This window comes from Euprymna scolopes, chromosome 21 (assembly GCF_053919585.1).
Source record: "Euprymna scolopes isolate OS-2025 chromosome 21, ASM5391958v1, whole genome shotgun sequence".
Taxonomy (NCBI): Eukaryota; Metazoa; Mollusca; class Cephalopoda; order Sepiida; family Sepiolidae; genus Euprymna; species Euprymna scolopes.
The window spans coordinates 12443385-12465383 of NC_136502.1; the positions used below are offsets into that span (position 1 = coordinate 12443385).

The 21999-nt window shown below is 34.9% G+C and overlaps 1 protein-coding gene across 2 annotated transcripts in view; it reads right to left on the minus strand.

The window, feature by feature from the left end:
- Positions 1–21999, minus strand: part of LOC145241999 (protocadherin beta-12-like) — a 270193-nt gene that overhangs the window by 10783 nt on the left and 237411 nt on the right. The gene's annotated exons all lie outside the window — the stretch shown is intronic.

The following is a 21999-nucleotide window of genomic DNA, read 5'->3' on the forward strand; positions in this document are numbered from 1 at the left end:
ACAGGAGACTGTGGGGAGTTGAGTGGCGAAATATCTGTTCATATTACATTTAAACCAGGGAAATTATTGGTTCATAATTGAGCTTATCAAGTTGAACCGTTAATCTGTGTTTGAGCAAACCTCAAGGTTTCTCTGAGCCAGTTCAACGTTAAGTACTTTGAAACGTTTGTGCATTTTTTTGTTTTTTTTTTGTTTTCAAGCTGTGTGTATCAAAGCTGTAAGAAATATTTTTCGCTTCTCTTTTCAGCTAAAAAAAAAAACTTTGAGAAGTCTTTGCATCTTTGTACTGGAAACAATGCAAAGATACTACTGAGTGGGAGGTTGACCTGGATTAAAATGGATTCACATGCAGACTATTTTTCAACAAAAAAAAGATGGCTGCTTCCAGAGCGAGAACTGGGTGAAAAAAAAATGATTATGTGCTTCACGTGATTCTCATATTTGTTCATTTTTATTCCTTCTAAAAGGAAAATCTTCATGAGGTGTGTGCTTTTTTTTTATCATCAAGCCCTGCTGACCAATTGTGATTGATATGATAGTTTAGAATTGTCTTAAAGCAATGATTGCCGTTCTCAACAAATTTACAGAGACTCAGGAGTTCCAGACGTATATAAGAGGTGACCAGAAAGGGGCGAACGAATACACAAAATAAAGATTAATTAAACACTATTAAAAACAGGCAAAAGTTAAAGCCCGTTGACTAAAAATGAGTACGTTATGTCAAATTAATACTTGAATATGGTTCAAATTAGTGCTCATTTTTGCATGAAACACAAAAATCTATTTATCCCTACCTGTGCATAGAACGGATACCACAATACTTAATTCGCTGCACCTTATCATAACAAAGGTCCACATAAAATTTCAGTCAGATCGGTCTAATAGTTTCCAAGAAAAAGTGGAATGGACAGACAGATGAAGAAACCATAACATAGAAATAGGCTGAACCCATTCCCCACAACCACACACAGAAAAAATGCAACCTATGAAATCGTTAGTAAAATTTACAATCCTTTCTGCAATCCAACTACAAAGTTTCCAGACTTTTTATCGTATTTCCACTTTTAATGATAGTACACACAGTAAACTCTAGTCGACTTCAAAGTAATCTCCTCCAGCTGTAATGCATTTGTTGTACTGTTCTAACAACTTCTGGAGGGCCCAATGGAAGTCCTCTTGTGTGAGCATGTCAATGACCCTTCATCACAACTTCTTTCATCTCAATTGTATTATGACGACAGCCTCTAAAGTTTTCCTTGAGCTTAGGAAAAGCCAAAAAATCACAGGGAGCAAGGTCTGGACAATAAGGAGGGCGAGGAACTGTCTTAATGCTCATCTTCCTCAAATAGTCTGTGACAAGGATGGAATTGTGGACTGCACCCGTGGGACAAACTTCAAGCAAATCTTCTGCATCTTCAGTTTGGCACAAATAATTGTGTGTACAGTTCTTATACTGACATGAAATTATTGTCTCCATAGATACACGACCGTCCTTATCTATGAAATTCTTTATTTGATTAATCAACTCTGGTGTTTCGACTTCCTTACTCCTCCCACTAATCACATTGACACACCTGATCCCGCTGGATCACCGAAGTTACGCAATGTTGAGCCTGGGTGACCATTTGGGATTTCTAAGTGCATTGTTTTCAGTCATCCTGGACTTCTCCTAGTCACTGGGCTCAAGCAGTGCTGATTCAGGAGAGGTGTGGTTGAGGATTGCGCAACCATTGCCTCATAATTACATGCACAGCTGCCCCTACAGGGAGTATCCTTTGTCTTTCAAGGCTGAACAGAGGCATCGACTTCTCCCACACTTCTTATTATCCATCACAGATTCCTTGCCTCATTTAGATCTCTTGTACAGTTCCAAAAACTGATGCTCGATTCAGGCAAGATGGCCCAAAAGCAGTCTGAAGCATTCCATACATTTCTCTGGCATTTTTTCCAAGTTAAATACAGAATTTTATTGCATATCGTTCTTCTAAAGTGTCCTCACGTCCAGATTGCACTTTTTAAATTCACCAGCTGTCACAATCAGCCTTTAGTAGGGTGTATTCCAATTCCTGCTGTAGCTGTTCATTTGAACCTGAAAGAATAAAATTTGGTCCGTCATCTCATAAGATGTATAGCAATAAAATATTGAATTTTCAAGAGTCTACGACAATTTTAAATTCACTAATCCTATGAGATATAACCGTTAGCACATCTACTGTAGATCTTGCGGAGCGGAAACTATATTGCATGTCACTAAGAAGGCTGTTTCTGCTGAGGTGGTTGACTACTTCTTTATTTAAAATGGATTCCAACAACTAACTTATGACACACAGGAGACTTATTGGTCTGTACTGAGAGGGAGATGACTTATCATCTGAATTCTTAAATACAGGGCATACTGATGAGGTTTTCCAGGGTGTTGGAAAGCACTTCTCCTTAAGGCAACGCTTAAACAGTAGTAAGTATGGGGGCAAATTCTGGTTGGAGCTTTTTCAGCACTATAACTGGAATACCGTCAGAGCCAGTTGCTTTACTGGAATCAAGGTTCTTAATTCGGTTGGCGACCTCACGCATAGATATTTGTATGTTGCATAGCGTGTTGTCTGTTATAGGATGAAATACGGGGAGTTGATGACCTTTGTCGCATAGGGTTTAATTAGCTGCAAAGGTTTTGGCAAATAGTCTGGCCTTGTCTGATGCTGACGAGATGACCTCAGGTCCATTGATGATAGTTGGGATAGAACGCATGCTTCTGTTCAGGATCCTGTTTGCTATTTGCCAAAACTGGTGGGAACCAAGCCACTGCTCAGCTACTTTGGATTTAACGGATAAAGCATATAGCTCTTTTGCATTTTTTATTACTCTTTTACTGTGGTTGCTGGCAGTCCTGAAAGTAGCTTTAGTCTCAGTACATCTATTACATTAGTAGCTATGGAAAAAGTGATTTCTGTGCGCGATGGCAGCAGCACATTCTGGGGAGAACCATGGCTGGCTGTAAGGTTTTTGTTGGAATTTTTTGGATGGTATGAATCGGTCTATGCCCACAATTAACCATTCGGTCAGGTCTGATATTATAGAGGCCACATCCTTTCAAAACACGGAATGCAGAGGTAGATCAGATATGAATGTACGGAAGCTATCCCAGTCAGCCATAGAGTATCGATATAAAGTATGGTGGAGAGGTACGTCTAAAGACTTATTACATTTCATTTTTATCTTAACTGCTACAACAGAGTGGTCGAAGGATCCCAGAGGATATAGAACGGAACATGAACATAGCTCAGGGGAAGTTGTGAGGAAAAGGTGAAAAGGTCTAGAAGGCTGGCATAATGACCGGTAGAATATGTCCAGTTTCGTCTCCTATAATTGTGTTTCAACCTCTGGAAGGTTGGAATGTAGACCCCTGATGTTGGAGAAGGAGACCTGGTAGTAGGGGTCTACGTTGGAGTATGGGGTTCTAGGTTTATTCATGTTTTTTTTTTTTTTGAGATTTGTCATGTTGACACTTTGGGATTTGTGGAGCAGGTCGATAGACTTGGTTGGAGAAGGACAGAGAGGGAAAGTAAGAGAGAAAAAGACAATAATTATTATTTTTTGTTTGTAATACATGATAAGGTAAAGCTGTAACAATTATCCACTAATATGGCATCGAGAGGCCCTACCAGAAACTACTGTATGGTCCAGAATCCATTCACCAAATGGCAATACAGCAGCCTCGGTACTTTGCACCTGCTGATAGGACAGCCTCCTTAGTGGTTAATCCAAGGTTTGGGTCCCTGACTATCATGCGGATAACGTCATCCCAGATGAAACGTTTACCTCCAGCATCCTTACTAGTGACATGACCACAAGGATAGACATAGAAACAGAAATTTTCCGACATCTCAGGCAACTGTTCACAAAATACTACCGACCTGGAAAGCAGCTTTTTCTTCGCTCTTTGTCAGAAAAATCACTCATTGGAAATGAGGACTGAAGGACAAAAAAGAAAAGTGAGAGTTACTGAAGCTGCCGATAACACATCCATGTGCATTATCTACTCTCCATTAAAATCATGGAAAAAGAAAGGTGAGAAGGACTTATTAATATCTACTTAATATAAGTCCGTTGCCCCATTCCCAGCTTAGGACAGTACTTGAAGATAGTCTCCCCTCCCATGTTAATGCATGGATACATTTTACCTGTATCTACCTCGAGCTAGCTTTTTCTCCTTCTTCCCTCCCCGATCCCGTCACCTGACAGATTAGGTAGAGGTGGGTTTGTTTGCACGAATAATCCCTTTCGTTACACATGTCTACCTAGATATGACTGACGAAATAAAAACAATCTATCCCTGTGAATAAAATAAAGGGTTACAAAAGATGCACTTAATGATCCAAGGTTACATCGGCCAAAATCTTTCGAAAATAACAATCCAGATTAGAATGGTAGTCCAAATAATCCAAATTAATAATCTTCAATCTCTGCTTGACTTGTCCACCAAGTTTCAGTCATAAATATCCAACAGCCTTTTTTTTAGATTTTAGTTTTTAATGATCAACTAATTATTTAGTTTTTATTTAAATAGTTTCGGAATAAATTACCAAAGTGCGTGAGAAACTTACCCCCTATAATCTACTTTTCATGAATAATAAGTGTAACAGTTTAATTCCACCATTAAATGACCAAGCAAGGACATGTACAGATATTGACGTGCCGAGTTAATATCACGTCAGCATTTAAGGCGTGACATGAGCATGACGTCATGGAATGAAGCGCATATATATGTATCAAGATCAAGATAAAAAAACGTGGAGGAGAAGAAAAAGGGAGAGACAAGTGAGCTGGCTGACCTGTGAGTCCAAGAGAGAATTACTGAAACACAAAAGACTGCAATCTGATGAAAAAGAGAGGACATATAGTGTCGTGTTGTAAATACGTGTCTGCAACTTGCGTGTGAAACGAACGAAAATAAATAGTTTTTTTCTTTCAGCTAAGCATCCGCTTATATCATTCAAAATCAATTTTTCAGGATTTATAATCGATCGCTTGTATAGAAAGAAGATTATCAATTGTTATTAGAAGGAAAAGTTTTACCTACTATTATGGTATATAATTGTAAGAAATAAATAGTTTAATTGATAAAAAGTCTACTGTATAAAAGCACTGTTTATATGGATTGAAAATTCAAAATTTAATGGTTTTAAAGGCCAAAACAAGTGCAGAATTTTTATAATAAACAATCATGTTTATTTATTAAAATGAAATATTTCGATCCATAAGAGAATCTTCATCAGAAAAAACAAGTTTTTATATTTTTTCTTCTTTTTACATATCATTATGACGGTGATGGCGCCACCTAGCACGTTATCCTTCAAATGTTGTCGAAGTGTAGAATTCAAATACCGATCCAGTAGAAACGCCAGTCCAGCGTGTATTTAAGTAATAAAAATGCTACTGTTTAAAGCACTGTTTGTGAAATGAAAATTAAAAAATTTAACGGTTTTAAATATCAAAATCTCTTCCAATAAACAAACGTATTTATTTATTAAAATTAAATTCGATATTTCGATCCATAACAGAATCTTCATCATGAAAAACATTTTTTTATAAATATCACACGATCACTCTCGGCCGTCTTGAATGACAGTCACGAATTATATTTCAACTATATTATCGTCGCAGTTAACGTTGGCCGAGCAGTTCATTCCCGGCTAATGGAGTCAGAGATAGCTTTGTGGCCGAATTCGAATCTCTTGACCGGCAGTAATTATGACTCCCTGCACTGATGATTTCCGAAAAGATAGAACACTAGTATCTGTAGGTATTAAAAATAATTATATATATATATATATATATATATATATATATATATATATATATATATATATATATACTTCAGAATAAACTTATCCAATAATCAGCTGGCATGGAAAAATTAAAAAAAAATTTTTTAATAATGATTTTCCATGTCTCACTGACTTTAGCAAATAGGGTGTATACCATTATAGCTATTTGCTAATATTTTCCCTTCTGAAGAGATGGTAGACATCGAAACCCTATAGGATAAGGAGTTAAAATATTTCTAATATGTTCTTTGCTTTACATAAAATAATAAAAATCTTTGATATGAAACTCAAATATTTCACGTCATAATTTTTTTTAAAATTCATTAAATCACAAAATTATATATATATATATATATATATATATATATATATATATATATATATATATACAGGGTGTCCACAAACAAAGTCTGGCTGCATAATCTACACGGTGCCCACAAAGTCTGGCTACATAATCTACACGGTGCCCACAAAGTCTGGCTACATAATCTACACGGTGCCCACAAAGTCTGGCTACATAATCTACACGGTGCCCTCAAAGTCTGGCTACATAATCTACACGGTGCCCACAAAGTCTGGCTGCATAATCTACACGGTGCCCACAAAGTCTGGCTGCATAATCTACACGGTGCCCACAAAGTCTGGCTGCATAATCTATACGGTACCCACAAAGTCTGGCTGCATAGTCTACACGGTGCCCACAAAGTCTGGCTGCATAATCTACACGGTGCCCACAAAGTCTGGCTGCATAATCTACACGGTGTCCACAAACTCTGGCTGCATAATCTACACGGTGCCCACAATGTCTGGCTGCATAATCTACACGGTGCCCACAAAGTCTAGCTGCATAATCTAAAGGGTGTCCACAAAGTCTGGCTGCATAATCTACACGGTGCCCACAAAGTCTGGCTGCATAATCTACACGGTGCCCACAAAGTCTGGCTACATAATCTACACGGTGCCCACAAAGTCTGGCTGCATAATCTACACGGTGCCCACAAAGTCTGGCTGCATAATCTACACGGTGTCCACAAACTCTGGCTGCATAATCTACACGGTGCCCACAATGTCTGGCTGCATAATCTACACGGTGCCCACAATGTCTGGCTGCATAATCTACACGGTGCCCACAAAGTCTGGCTGCATAATCTACACGGTGCCCACAAACTCTGGCTGCATAATCTACATGGTGCCCACAATGTCTGGCTGCATAATCTACAGGGTGCCCACAAAGTCTGGCTGCATAATCTACACGGTGCCCACAAAGTCTAGCTGCATAATCTAAAGGGTGCCCACAAAGTCTGGCTGCATAATCTACACGGTGCCCACAAACTCTGGCTGCATAATGTAGCCAGACTTTGTGGGCACCCTGTATATATATATACTATTAAATATTTGAAGATATAAAAAATGTTAAGCATAAAAACATTTCCAAAATTACTGAATTTAGCATTAAATAACCTGGAAATTGTTGAGACACTGTAAACAAAAAAAAAAAATAAACCCAATACCATAAATAAATATCTGGAGATACAAAGAACTTAAAGCAGAAAAACTTTTTTTTAAATTTACTGAATTCCGCATTAAATAACCCGAAAGTTGTTGATATGTCTTAAAGCCAAACACTCAAACTAAACTAAGCATCATTAATAAATATTAGTTCATAAAGAACTTGAAGCATAAACACTTTTAATAAAATTACTGGATTTGGCATTAAATAAGCTGAAAAGGGTTGGTATGTCGTATATAGTAAATGACTTTTTTGTTTGGTCTCAGATTGGGAAACCCGAGGTTTAGAGAGACTTGACATTGTTGGATGATTCTTGGTCCTAAACCTCCTCTTTTCCGCAAGGGCTATTACACCTTTGCTCTCTATTTCCTTCCGCCCGATATATCATCAGTTTTGGTGGATTTTGAACAGAATCTCCTGAACTTACAACACATCAATGCAATATTGAACACATTCTTCTATTACTCTCTACTGGAATAAATAATCCGACCAGACGAGTGCACCGATCAAGTTTTTCTATTTATCAATTCTAATAAACCTTGCCTCGAAGGGAGATGATATCCAAAAATAACATCGATTTGATAGATTTAGAAAATGCCTGCTATAAATCGGAAATAATTTAATCATGTCACAACAAAAAAATAAATCACTTCCCAAATCATTCGGACACCCCTGAGCAAATTATTCGCCCGTATCCACTTCAAATCCATCTCTCAGATTTTTAAAAACTTTTTCTTTTCTTCATATCCTGTTTTCCAGTCCGATCAACTAATTCAGCTCTTGGATATGATTCATATCATGGATATGACACAAAACTATATTCAGCGGTGAGGTTACAATTTAGACCAGTGGTTCCCAACCTCTGTGTCGTGGCACATTCGTGTTCCACAGAATAATTACTGGTATGCCGCAAAGAGATAATAACTAGAGGCCATTTAATTTCATTTTGTTTAATAAAGACATTTAATTTCTTCATCATGATAATACTGCTCAATTACAAATCGCCAAATTTCTGGAATCTAAACGTTTTACAAACTAATAATATTTTTTTTTATGGTTTATATTAGTGATGGAACGATTAATCTGATTATCAGGAGTTTCTCAAAGTATCGCGAATCTGCACTGGAGTTGAATAATTCAGATGCAATTTCGATACAAAAATGATTCCTAAACACACAAATTGTAAAACAAAAAAAGTATTTTATGTGAATAAAAATTCTCCTTTGGTTTTTAATATTTTATTGCAAAACGTCTTTATGAGTAGAAGATATATATTTTTTTTGTGTAATAGGTGAGCTGCAAAAATTAAAAAACTTAATCATGTGCCACCATGAAAAAAGGTTGGGAACCACTAGTCTAGAAGATTGTGAGTAGGTTTAAATAACCTCTAGTAGACATTATCCTCAGGTCCATTCTTGCTCGAAGTGGGAGTATTTGCCAATTTCCTGTTCTATGGATTGAATAAAATGCAACATTTCTGTATTCCAAGACAAATTTGTATTCCAAGACAAATTAATATAATATGCAAATTAATATGCAATGAAGCTAATGGAAGATACTACTAACACAAGTGGAAGCGCCTCTATCTAGCTTTTCCATAAAAAAACAATATTGGAAATTCTGTTCATACAGAATAATTTATGCATATACGGCATAATCGTGTTGATACATCGGTTCTCGTCAGATCACCAAAGTTAAGCAACATTGAGCCTGGTTAATCCAGATAGGTGACCATTTGGGAATTCTAAACACTGTATGTGCTCTCTGCTTATCTCGGCATTTGTTTCCAGTTTTCCTGTACATATACTTCACTTGCCACTGGTATTTAACAATGTCGACTCAGGAGAGGCGTGGTTGAAGATTGCACACCTACTGCCACAAAACAATTTTACGTGCAGGCACCCCTTCGTGGGTATCTATAGTCTGTCAAAGACTGAAGGAGCCTGTGTATTTATGCGTATCCATTTCATAAGTAAAATCCGTGAACTCATGCATAATTTGCACATTGCATATTTTTTTTTCCTGTTACAAATGGCAGCATATGCAAAATATCGTTTTGTTTCAGGTGAATGAGTCAATAATCCGGAACACTTTGGCTACAAAAAAACAAAACCAAAAAACAGCTTGGCACTTATTTCTCTCATAGTTGACTTAGCAAGCTGCTTCTTCAGAGATTCATGGACTAAAGGTCATGCTTCCTGACACTGCAAAGTTGACCTCTACTGAAAGTCTAAGCTGGAACTAAAATGTACTAGAATAAGTCAAAAGTTTTCCAATATGTTGCACGATTCGGGAGTTCAAGGTTGTAAGGTCAATGACTCACACTGGATTGTGAGATGCTGAGCTAACTTAATACTTTCTTTAATACTCACTTGATTTGCCTCTGTCGATTGAAGCATGATCTTGAAATAATAATAATCTAATATTAAATCAGTTAGATTTTTTAACTTGGACTCAAATAATACTGCATTTGAGAACTTGATATTTGATTCTTACTAGCCAATTATTTATGTAAATGTTAATCTGTGTTCTTTAAATAAAATCAAAATCCCAATCGACTTCTTTGATTACATATTCTATCCCACTCGACAATTCTTTCAGTATCATTCACTGTTTATGTTCATTGGATCAGCAATTAACCAATGATATCACTTCTTTTGTTACTAGACTGTGAGATGCTGAGCTCACCTCATATTTTCTCTGCTACTCATTTGATTTGCCTCTATGGATTGAAGCATTATCTCATCTATAAAATTATAATATATAAAACTAAGTCGGTTGGATTTTTAGTCAGACCTAAATAGCAATGCATTTGACAACTATTACAAAATAGATATGATATCAACTACGATTGCTAATTCAGTACTTGTGAAAAGAGAACTAAATATATTTGATGTTTACATAAGACAATTATTTTTAGTTATAATATTCAATTAAAACCAAACAATATTAACTTTCAAATCATATTTAGAAAAACAGTAAAATGGAAAACGCAAAAATTATAAAAAACAAATAGTCACCCAGTTTGATAGTAACTGGGTCAAATGTTGCTAAACTTCAATAAACCCTTACTGCTAAGAAGACTGAAATCCCAACATCTCTCCAATAAAAAGGAGACTTACTTTCTATCAGTGCTTGTGCTAGATTAATTTCTTCATTAGCTATCAAACAATCAACCACCAGAATAATGACTAACTAGCATTGCTTAACTTCAATATATCCTGTCTTTCTATGTAAACCAGACAATATTTTCCTTTCTCTTTAATTTTTAAAATTTTTAATATTATTAAAAAAATCTTCTTATAGTTATAATTGTTTATAATTATAATATCGATAAAAATAAAAGAAAAAGAAATATCATCTGGTTCACACCATCCTATAGCCAGATGCTAAAAGCTAAACTTTACAAAGAATTCCTAAATCTCATCAAAAAACACTTTGTCATAACTAACCACTTTATCAAAATATTCAATAAAAATAGCTTGAAACTATCCTACAGTTGCTGTAAAATCTCAGAAACGATAATTCAAGCACACAGTGATGAAATACTAAACGATAGTAGTAGAAAAAAACAAAATGCAAGTAAAGCTATCAATATAGCAACAATAAAAAATAAAGTTAAGAAGAACAATAATATCATTACTAGAACAGTAATAACTCAAATGCTAATAGCAATCACTCACATACAAATAAGAAACTTGATAATGAAGTGAGAATCTGTAATTGTAGAACTCGTACACTTTGTCCACCACAAAGTAATTGCCTTACCAAAGGTATTGTTTTCTAAGTCATAATACGAGGGGCGTTCCAAACGCCTCCTACTTTTTATACTGCCCAAATGGATTAAAGAGAATTGCAAATTGCATTTTTATGATGACTAACATGCATTCACGACCTGAAAGTTTCACCTCTCTGTTGAACATATTGACGGTGTAAGACTGTAAGAAAGCAACCCTTGTCATGTATGTGCTTCAGAAGCAGAGATATGTCATTGAAATCCTGGTAACAGTGCACTGAGAATGGTGACAACTATGCAGAAAAATAAATTCTCGAGCACAAAATGCTGCTTGTTTTAATGGTACCAGTTCCGTCTTCATAGCTCTTCAACATTTTGAGTTTAAAATAAAACAACAGGTGTTATTTTTTAAAGAACACTTGTATTTTCCAAAGAAAATCTGAATAAAAAAAAACGAGGTTGGCATAACCTTTCTAGATTTTAAAACCAGGTATACAACTATATAAAGCATATTCAACAACAAAACCGCTGATTCAAAACATTCTTAGCGAACCATCACTGGAGACTCTAAAAATCGAGCGTTCAGCAATAACTGAGTTGAAAAATAGCACGTTGGACCAGTGCATGTAAATATTAAGAAACCCAGGTATAGTATGTTTGAATGAGAACTTTGAAATTTAGAACCTCAAAGATCCCCAAAACTTACTAAATTATAGAAGAGAAATAGCAACCAACTGTAAACATACAACAAAATCTATGATAAGTATACAAGAGAAAATTAAATACATATTTAAAGCTATAATGAATAAAAAAATGAATAAGGTCACCTGTTAATTCAACAGATTCACAAAATGAATTCGCTACACCCAAACATAGCAAAAGAAAAAGATATCAAGTAAAGATCAGCCGGGTTTTTGTTTGAGAGAAGCTCAGTCATTAGTTAATGAAAACAATAATCCATGGTGTGGAAAATAACAATGAATCTGATTAGTTAGTTAGCTAAACTAAACTCCAAGTGGATATATAAAAAACAGTAAAAATGATCAATGTACTTATTCTGAAAATTTTCTGCAAGGATGAAATGTGGACACTTCTGTGTAGCTTAATTGCCATAAATATATTTTTGTGCTTTACTACATGATTTTGCTCACATATTGAGCATTATTGAAATAAATAATGAAAATCTATGCATAATATATCACCTCACAATATTATGTGTATACATAAAATAAGAATGAATTATATACATATACATACGCCTATAGTGTAATTGAAATAATCATCTGTACATATGCATACAAAACTCACTATGTCTGTGTGTCTGTCTATCTCTATTTTCTCAAAATGCATCTCGCCCAAGGCACAATGTCACAGAGTAGCACGAGGCAGGTTCTATACTGGGTACAATATAATAATAGATAGAGAATTGGCTGAATAATAATAAATACGAAATCTGTATAAATTAAAATATCATATTTATCCGTATTTTATGACCAGGCAACGACAGGCAATGCTGAGCAACGCTGAGCAGCCTGCTAGTAGTAGCATAAAAATATTTATGGCAAGTAAGCTATACAATCAAAAGAGAATTGGCCCTATAATAAATACAAAATTTGCATGAATTAAAATATCATATTTAAGCGTATTTTATAGTAGGGAACCTCACATTCTAATTTTCTTGTGCTGTTTGATTAATTGTATTATAAACTCAACTTCATAGTGACTAGGTTACAAACGGCTTAACTTCAATATATCTTTAATATATAAAACTACTAGCATTTCAGCCCGGCGTTGCCCGGGTGTTTGGAGGTGTATGCTGAGAGAAAAAAAAAAACGTACTTTTTTTTTTAACTTTGACCCCTATTATGACCCCTTAACATTTATTGTTTTGGATTCAAATCGAGTTATTAAGTTAGATCTATGTCCAAGGAACCTATATCTAAAATTTCAAGTGTTTAGACCCAAAATTCTGGGAGGAGTTTGGTAGAGTTCTTAAAGGTCAAATCGTTCAATTTTGACCCCTTAACAGCCAAATTTCTGACCGAAAACTAATTACATAGATTTTCCCAAATCTCAGTACCCTGTCTATCAAATTTCGAGTCTGTAGACTAAAAACTGACAGATTTATTTCGAAGAACAATATACACAGACAGACAGACACGTTTACTTTTACAGATATATAGATGTGTAAGAATACTGACATTGCAATTACCTCGCAGATAAAGCTGAGATTGACTATTTCTTTTGTGTGTTGATAGACATTGACTCTTTTATTGAAAACCAAGACATAATCTGGCAGCTGACCCTTCTTAACCCTCGATAGCATCTAATTTTGTAATGATTTTAGTCATTGACGACATGAATACAAATATGGTTTTATTTTAATGAAGGAAATGTCCTTATTTCCTTTCCCAATCAATACTTGTCAAAACAATCATTCTCCAAGCTTGCCCTAGCTTCCATAAAGCAAGAAATACTTTAGTTTCCCTTTTATTTATAAATCAAGATGCCATTTCTAACTTTGACTTATTCAGTTTCTTTCTTTGTGTTATCGTTTGCGTAAAAAGCTAATTATATTTTTACCATAAAAATCTGCGTTCTCATTTAATACCTATTAAATCGAAGTTGACTTTTGCTTATAAAATCTGAGATTACTTATATTTATTAAATATTCTCACTAAGGCTTATAAAATCTTAGCTAATTTTGGTGATAAAATCTGTGTTCAGTCTTGTTTATAATATCTGAGCTCACATTTGCTTATAAAATCTGAGCTCATTTTGCTTGCAAAATCTGAGCTCACTTTTGTTTATAAAACCTGAGGTAACTTTTGCTTATAAAATCTGAACTCACTGTTGCTTATAAAATCTGAGCTCACTTTTTCTTATAAAATCTGAGCTCACCCTTGCTTATAAAATCTGAACTCATTGTTGCTTATAAAATCTGAACTCATTGTTGCTTATAAAATCTGAGCTCACCCTTGCTTATAAAATCTGAGCTCACTTTTGCTTATAAAACCTGAACTCACTTTTGCTTATAAAACCTAAGCTCACTGTTGCTTACAAAACCTGAGCTCAATTTTCCTTGCAAAATCTGAGCTCACTGTTGTTTATAAAACCTGAGTTCACTTTTGCTTATAAAACCCGAGCTCACTTTTGCTTGCAAAATCTGAGCTCACCCTTGCTTATAAAATCCGAGCTCACTTTTGCTTATAAAATCTGAGCTCACCCTTGTTTATAAACTCTGAGCTCACTTTTGCTTATAAAATCTGAGCTCATATTTGTTTATAAAACCTGAGCTCACTTTTGCTTATAAAATCTGAGCTCACTTTGGCTTATAAAATCTGAGCTCACCCTTGCTTATAAAATCTGAGCTCACCCTTGCTTATAAAATCTGAGTTCACCCTTGTTTATAAAATCTGAGCTCATCAGTGTTTATAAAATCTGAGCTCAGTTTTGCTTATAAAATCTGAGCTCACCCTTTTTTATAAAATCTGAGCTCACCCTTGTTTATAAAATCTTAACTCACTTTTGTATATAAAACCTGAGCTCAGTTTTGCTCGCAAAATCTGAGCCCACCCTTGCTTATAAAATCTGAGCTCACCCTTGTTTATAAAATCTGAGCTCACCCTTGTTTATAAAATCTGAGTCCACCCTTGCTTATAAAATCCGAGCACACCCTTGTTTATAAAATCTGAGCTAACCCTCGTTTATAAAATTTTATGTTTATAAAATCTGAGCTCACTTTTGCTTATAAAACCTGAGCTCACTTTTGTTTATAAAATCTGAGCTCACTATTGCTTATAAAACCTGAGCTCACATTTGCTTATAAATCCCGAGCTCACTTTTGCTTATAAAATCTGAGCTCACTTTTTCTTATAAAACGTGCTTGCAAAATCTAAGCTCACTTTTACTTGTAAAATTTGAGCTCACTATTGCTTATAAAATCCGAGCTATTTTGTTTAAACCCACTCTTAGTTCTTAAATCAAAGCTCATTTATGCCCATTAAATATGCTAACGAAAACTTAAACTGAATTGTGCTTACACAATCTAAGCTCATTATTTATTTAAAAAAAATCTAAGCTCACCATATAGTAATAAAAAAAATTTTTAATGCGAAATTAAATTGCCATCATAAAGTAATTCAATATATTTTTTTCTGCCTAGGGGTGTATTCAAGCATAATGTGAACCATTAAGTGTGGAGGGATACACAATTTGTAAGGTATTCAAGAAAATATATTTATTTAATTTTCGCTTGCATTTTTCTGATGAAAGGTTGCCATTATTTGTAAATTGATCAACACCCAAGCATAACAAACATGTCATGTTTAAATTTTTTAATTTAAATTCTTTTCATTATTATTTTTTGTAAACCTTACACTGTGTAACTGAATGTGGACGCTTGTATGGCAACCACAGCAGTTGTTGCATAACAGCCAACATATGCAAATAACCGAGCTGTGTACAAGGTGACGTCACAGTGAGGGAGAAGGAAAGAAAAAGATTATAGAAAAAGAAAAACGTGGTCCATGAAAGGCAGAAATAGATGTGTTACACATGTAGCCCAAGAACGACAGGGAAAGACGTGTCTTAAGCATAGCTGGACAAATACAGACTACCAAGTGTTTGGTATGACAGAATCTTGTTAATGAAGCACATTGGAGTATGAGAAGACTTTCAGACAAAAGAACAGGGGTTTTTCTGGAAGTCCCTGTAAATAAATGTCTGTTGTTTCAACTGAAGAAAAAGTGAGTCGAATTTTTTTTGTTTTTCCTTGTTTCCTTACAACTGTCTGCATACAACGTGTGGGGCCTGAATTTTGACATATAACGACTATGTTACAACTGTATAATTACATTTTATGCTTATTCCCGTGACGCTGTAAACAAAATTTATATTCTCTGCTTTTGCAATATTTTGTTCTCTCCCTTATATGTATGATTATTATTTTCTTTATATATACAGCTCGAAAAAATCTGACGATATTCGTCATCGTTCAACTCCAGTTTTGTCTACCGTTTGACTCACTGCTTCCTGTCTTAAGTCATCAGTATTACAGTAATTTTTTCATGTTCCATATTTTGTTTCAGCTCTTTGTCAAGTTCCATGTATTTGTGTCATGTTATATCTTCAATAACAACTTGAAAGTCTGTACATATATGTGTGGCGATTCGTACATGGTCATTATTTTATAGTCACTTCTTTTCATCGTTGCTATTTTGTTTAGTAGTTGCTGTAAAAATAAGTTTATTTTCATGAAGAAAGTAATGTAGGGAAACGTTCGCTGAGAGTTTTCACAAATGGTTTTATTTGAAGAGAACACACTTAGGAGAGAAATAGCTACTTGTTTACTTCTTAACTTTCTACCTTAACTGAAATAAGTGATACACATGGACAGAGACTTGAGGTAATAGTTTAGATTATTTCTACATTATTGGTCGTGTCTCATTCGCATGACTTCCACTAAGAGACTGATTTTAAAATGTTTGCTCCTCTCAGTTCAAAAACGTGATGTGTCTATCATTTGACCTGTTTCCTCCTGCCTCAACTTTACACACATCTTTCATTTAAGTATTTTGATAGAAGGTGCTTTGACGAACTCTCTTGTACCCCTTTGTAGTAAATACTCTGATTAACCTGATAAGCAGAAATATCCCACTCCAACACTGTAGAGATCCATAGACACCGGAAAACTTGCTACTCAGATAGTTTCTTCCCTTGAACTGCTAGACGTTGGAATTCCCCTCCAGGTCCCTGCTTACCCGACTGTACTGATAAGCAGGATTTCAAATGTAATGTGAACAGACGTCTTGCTGCTCAACCCCCTACATAGTATCCCTTCAAATTTTGTCCCAAATAGTATCCCCTGACATCCAAGTTGCACTATGCCTTGTTTAGGGTGAAAAAGCATTAGAAAAGAGAAAGTAACTCACGGAGACGTTTGCTGAGAGTTTTCAAATATAGTTTTATTTGGAGAGAATTTACTCAGTAAAGAGAGAGAGAGAGAGAGAGAGACTAATGTTGCCATAGCTAGTTATATACTCCTTAAATTTAACTGGGATAAGTGACGCATGCAAACAGAAACATCGGAAACATTTACTGAAGTTGTCAGTTTTCTACATAATTGGCGATGTCTTATTCACATGGCTTCCACAAAAAGACTGATTCAAAACTTTTTGTTTCACTTTATCATCGTTTGAATCCTGTTTTATCTACTGTTTGACCTGTTGTCCTCTGCTTCAACTTTACGTCAGCCATCTTTCATTTAACCCAGGAAACGATTCTGTTTTACAGATCTGCGTTATCATGTACTCAGTGTGACCCCTGTCAAAATTCACACTAGTTAACTTAATCACTATTGACATAGAGTCACTAATATGTAACATGATTTCCGTATCTATTACTAAATATTTTTCACTGTTGCTCTATAAATTGATATTCTATGATATTGACGAAATATTGGTGAAAAACTGTGTTTTATAAAAAGCGTTAAAAACAACTGTATTGTTATGATGTTGGGAAGTCACTGTGGGTGTGTTTACTTTTCTCAGCATACAGTAAATGTTTTATCAAAGTCGTGCAATGAACTACCCTCTTAGGTGAACCTGTAACCTCTACGCACAAACTAATTAATATCCCATCACTCATTTTTGTAACACTCTCATCCATTCTTTCAATGTGACCAAACCAACTAAGTCTCCTGATTTGCACAGATTTTCATATATTGATCAGGTTTAATCTTCCTCCGAGGTAATCAAATCTGAACTTACCATTAAAATTTACATTGCACGACCATTATGTCATTCTCAAATCATTTCTGTCCATGCAACACATGACCTCAACCTTCACTGGCCAAGTTTCATTTCTATACATTATCAAACACACGCATGCATTTATATATATATATATATATATATATATATATATATATATATATATATATATATATAGTTGACCTGTTCTATTTTTACACCCACTTGTGTGCTTATAGTTTTCTGTTGGTTGATTACACCCATATGCAATATATATACACACACACACACACACACACACACACACACACACACATATATATATATATGTATATATATATATATATATATATATATATATATATATATTATGTTTTTTATTAGGAATGATTTTGAAATAGATATGTATTAAAACATCTCTTTCTCTTTCCCCCTCCCTCCCCCCCTCTTTCTTCTTCTCCCAGCCCATTCCTCTCTCTGAACACACACATATATACATACATGCATATGGACAAATACTTTTTATGGATTCATCAATGAATGAGCTTGCATAAGGGACTTAGCTCTTTGATAAAAAAAAAAACAGAATTATTTCCCTTTCAGTAAATAATTTATCTGGAAAACCAATCCTTCTTACTAAAGGGTCAGGGAATGATCTTTTTTTTTCTAAATCTTAGCGCAATGTCGATCCAAAAAACTTCATTTTTGTAGGTGTTTGTCTTTTTAGTTTAGTCGAAGATACATGCATGCAACTGTCCTTTATATTATAGATAGAGAGATATAGTATTTAGGCATAAAATGTCCGTGTAAAAAACCCAGCCACACGAAAAAAATAGACACACACTTAATGAGAAAATGTCATCTGACCGAAACTATTTTTAAAAATGCTAATTTTGGAATAAAAAACATACACACACGCACAAAAAAAAATCAAAATAAAAGGATAATATATAATAAAAAAATGAAAAAAAAAAAAATAGGGTTAGCAAATAAAACACAAAAACGTTTTTTATTGGGAATGATTTTGAAATAGATCTATTGGTAATCGAAGTTGTGTTAGAGTTTATTCTTCATGATTGAATAAAACGCAGGCCGAGACTGACAGACCAATCAATAGTCCTTCCATTCGACGGCGGCACCTATCATATCCCCTACCCATCCCCTCGAACACCACCGAAACCCACCCGTACTTCCTCGGACCGGACACTTCATTCAGTCATTTGTTTACCCCGTCATTCCTATCCAAACTCCTCACCCCATAACTTCTTTCACAATTCATTATTTCCTTTCCGTGTTTTGTCCCTTCGTTTTTTGTCTTCAGTTTTTTGTTTTTAATTTATTCTTTCTTTTTATTTTTATCGTTTTTCCCCTTAATTCTCTCTTTTCATCCTTCTCCCACTCACTCTCCGATTATTTCTTCTATTCCTTTCTTTCTTTTCCCTTACCTTTCCGTTAATTCTTACTAGCTCAAACACCCGGCCATGCCAGTTAATAAATCGTATTATTTGACTTGTTAGAACTATGGTTCTCATTGTTCTCGTAATGTTTCGGCAGATCCATTCATCTTCTTCATCTTTTCAAACTCAAGAGTCTATAAAGAATTTCAAGCTGAAGCTTTTATTTAATCAATGAGAGTTGATTGCTCTCGTTCCGACAGCCATGACTGGGTAGAAATCTTAAGTAATTTTTATTTTATTCTTAGTATTTCCTGTAGTTAGAATTGAACCCGTTGCACGTGACGCCACAGACAAAGGCATTTTATACAATTAATTGGAAGAGACAATTTCCTGGAGATGAAGGTTCAATTTTCACTACAGGCGATATCAATTAATAATCAAACTTCAATTACTTAAGACTTCTGTAGTAGACGAACTTGTAACAAGCACAGTAGTAGGGGTTAATTCTCGCGGCTCGAGATTTGAAATCCATTTTCTTCCTGGCCTGCTCAATCACAAGCCAGATCCCAGTCACATGACCGAGTATATAAAACCTGAGACCGACAAGGCTCTTCCCCTCTTTCTTCCTGACTTTCGCTGGCAGCAGACATTCGCTTGGACCTTTGGCCCAGGCTAGCGTGAGTACAAGAAGCCAACATGGCTATTGTCAAAACTTGTTTCCACGTGCACTTCATACACGTACTCTTCCCTAACACTAACCTTTTGTCCCGTCTCTACTATCGGACGCACGCTCCTACAACACATAAATACATTAAACACTTTTCTCTCTCTGTCAACAGGCCTGTCAAATATTTAATCCACGTTCCCCCATCAAGAATTCTTTTCAAAACTACTATAAATACAAATGCGCACAGACACTGAACTCTCCTGCTAACCTGTTTCTCTATTCTACACGCAACTAACAAGGATGACAAATAAAGTTGTTATTTTTTAATGTTAAAATAAGATTTCCTTTTGTAGTCTTCATATTTAACTAAACAACCACCCGGTCATGGCCGATACAACAAGAACAATCTAGCTCGATGGATTAAATAAAGGTTCAGTTCGAAATTGCGTATAATTCTCAAGTTATAAATAAAGATTCCAAAGTTTTTAAAAAATGCACCTGAAGAAGGTCAGAAGCTTATAAAATCTGCGCTCACCCTTGTTTATAAAATCTGAGCTCAATTTTATTTATAAAACCTGGGCTCACTTTTGCTTGCAAAATCTGAGCTCACCCTTGCTTATAAAATCTGAGTCCACTTTTGCTTATAAAATCTGAGCTCACCCTTGTTCATAAAATCTGAGCCCACTTTTGCTTATAAAATCTGAGCTCACTTTTGTTTATAAAACCTGGGCTCACTTTTGCTTGCAAAATCTGAGCTCACCCTTGCTTATAAAATCTGAGCTCACCCTTGTTTATAAAATCTGAGCTCACCCTTGTTTATAAAATCTGAGCCCACTTTTGCTTATAAAATCTGAGCTCACCCTTGTTCATAAAATCTGAGCCCACTTTTGCTTATAAAATCTGAGCTCACTTTTGTTTATAAAACCTGGCCTCACTTTTGCTTGCAATGGATTACATAAAGGTTCAGTTCGAAATTGCGTATAATTCTCAAGTTATAAATAAAGATTCCAAAGTTTAAAAAAATGCACCTGAAGAAGGTCAGAAGTTATATGGACGGAAACAACGTGAGAAGAGCACCTAAGTTGAAAACAATAATCCAAATAATACACTCAATCCTTAACTAAAATATTTGGAACCATAATAAGTACTAAATTAAACAATATTCACAGTCGTAAGTTTAATGTGGAAACATTAATAACATGGTCGCCGAAAGATGACGTCACTTAGGAAATGTAAAATGCGACATCCGAATATATAAAACGAAATACTTTTTAATAGTTTTTGATGCAAAAGACGCAAAAGTAGTCGTTTTGTATTTCTCAATTAGTTACATCCATCCAGCGTGGCCATAGCCGAGATTGAACTCACTACACGAGCTTGTAGTGTAATTCGAATCTTGTCGGTAGCTGAATACTTGATGCTTCGCCAGGTCTATCAAGGGTATTTTTCATCGTGACGCCATCACTAGATGGGGTGCCTACCACGCCTTAAGAGAGTCCCATCTACACCCGAGAGAAGGATAGACCGCGCCAGTTTCTCAACCTGGTATTTTTACCTTGCGGTATTAGTTACAAATGACACTTAAATAACTTAAAATTAAATTTTGAGTTTTGAATAATATTTACCCCAAAATTATAACTTAATTGTTGAATAATTATTTCAGACGAATTTTAATGTAAATTCGCGCATAGGAGGATAGCTCCATAGGAGTATATATTTTTTATTGTTTTACAAAAAAAAAAAAAAAAAAAAAAACATTCCAAGTATTTGTTAATAGTTTCGTTAAGAGGTCCGTTTACGTGTTTAATGCAAGTATTTCTTAAATATATTTTAAATATATTAAGAGGTTCGTTCACAAGTATTTTTTTTTAAATATATATTAAAAACAGAAGATAACTCCATTTAAATAAGAGATTCGTAAAGGATTCTATTTTATTTAAAAAATAAATTTTAACTTTAAAAAACATTACGACAGGAAAGGAAGTTGCGACTTCTTTTTTTTAATATACCATTGCTTATAGAACGCAGCAGCTATTAAAATGTGAGTCAACTATTAAAACCTATTCCGTTCCATATATCCGGATGTCGCATATTGCATCTCCCAAATGACGT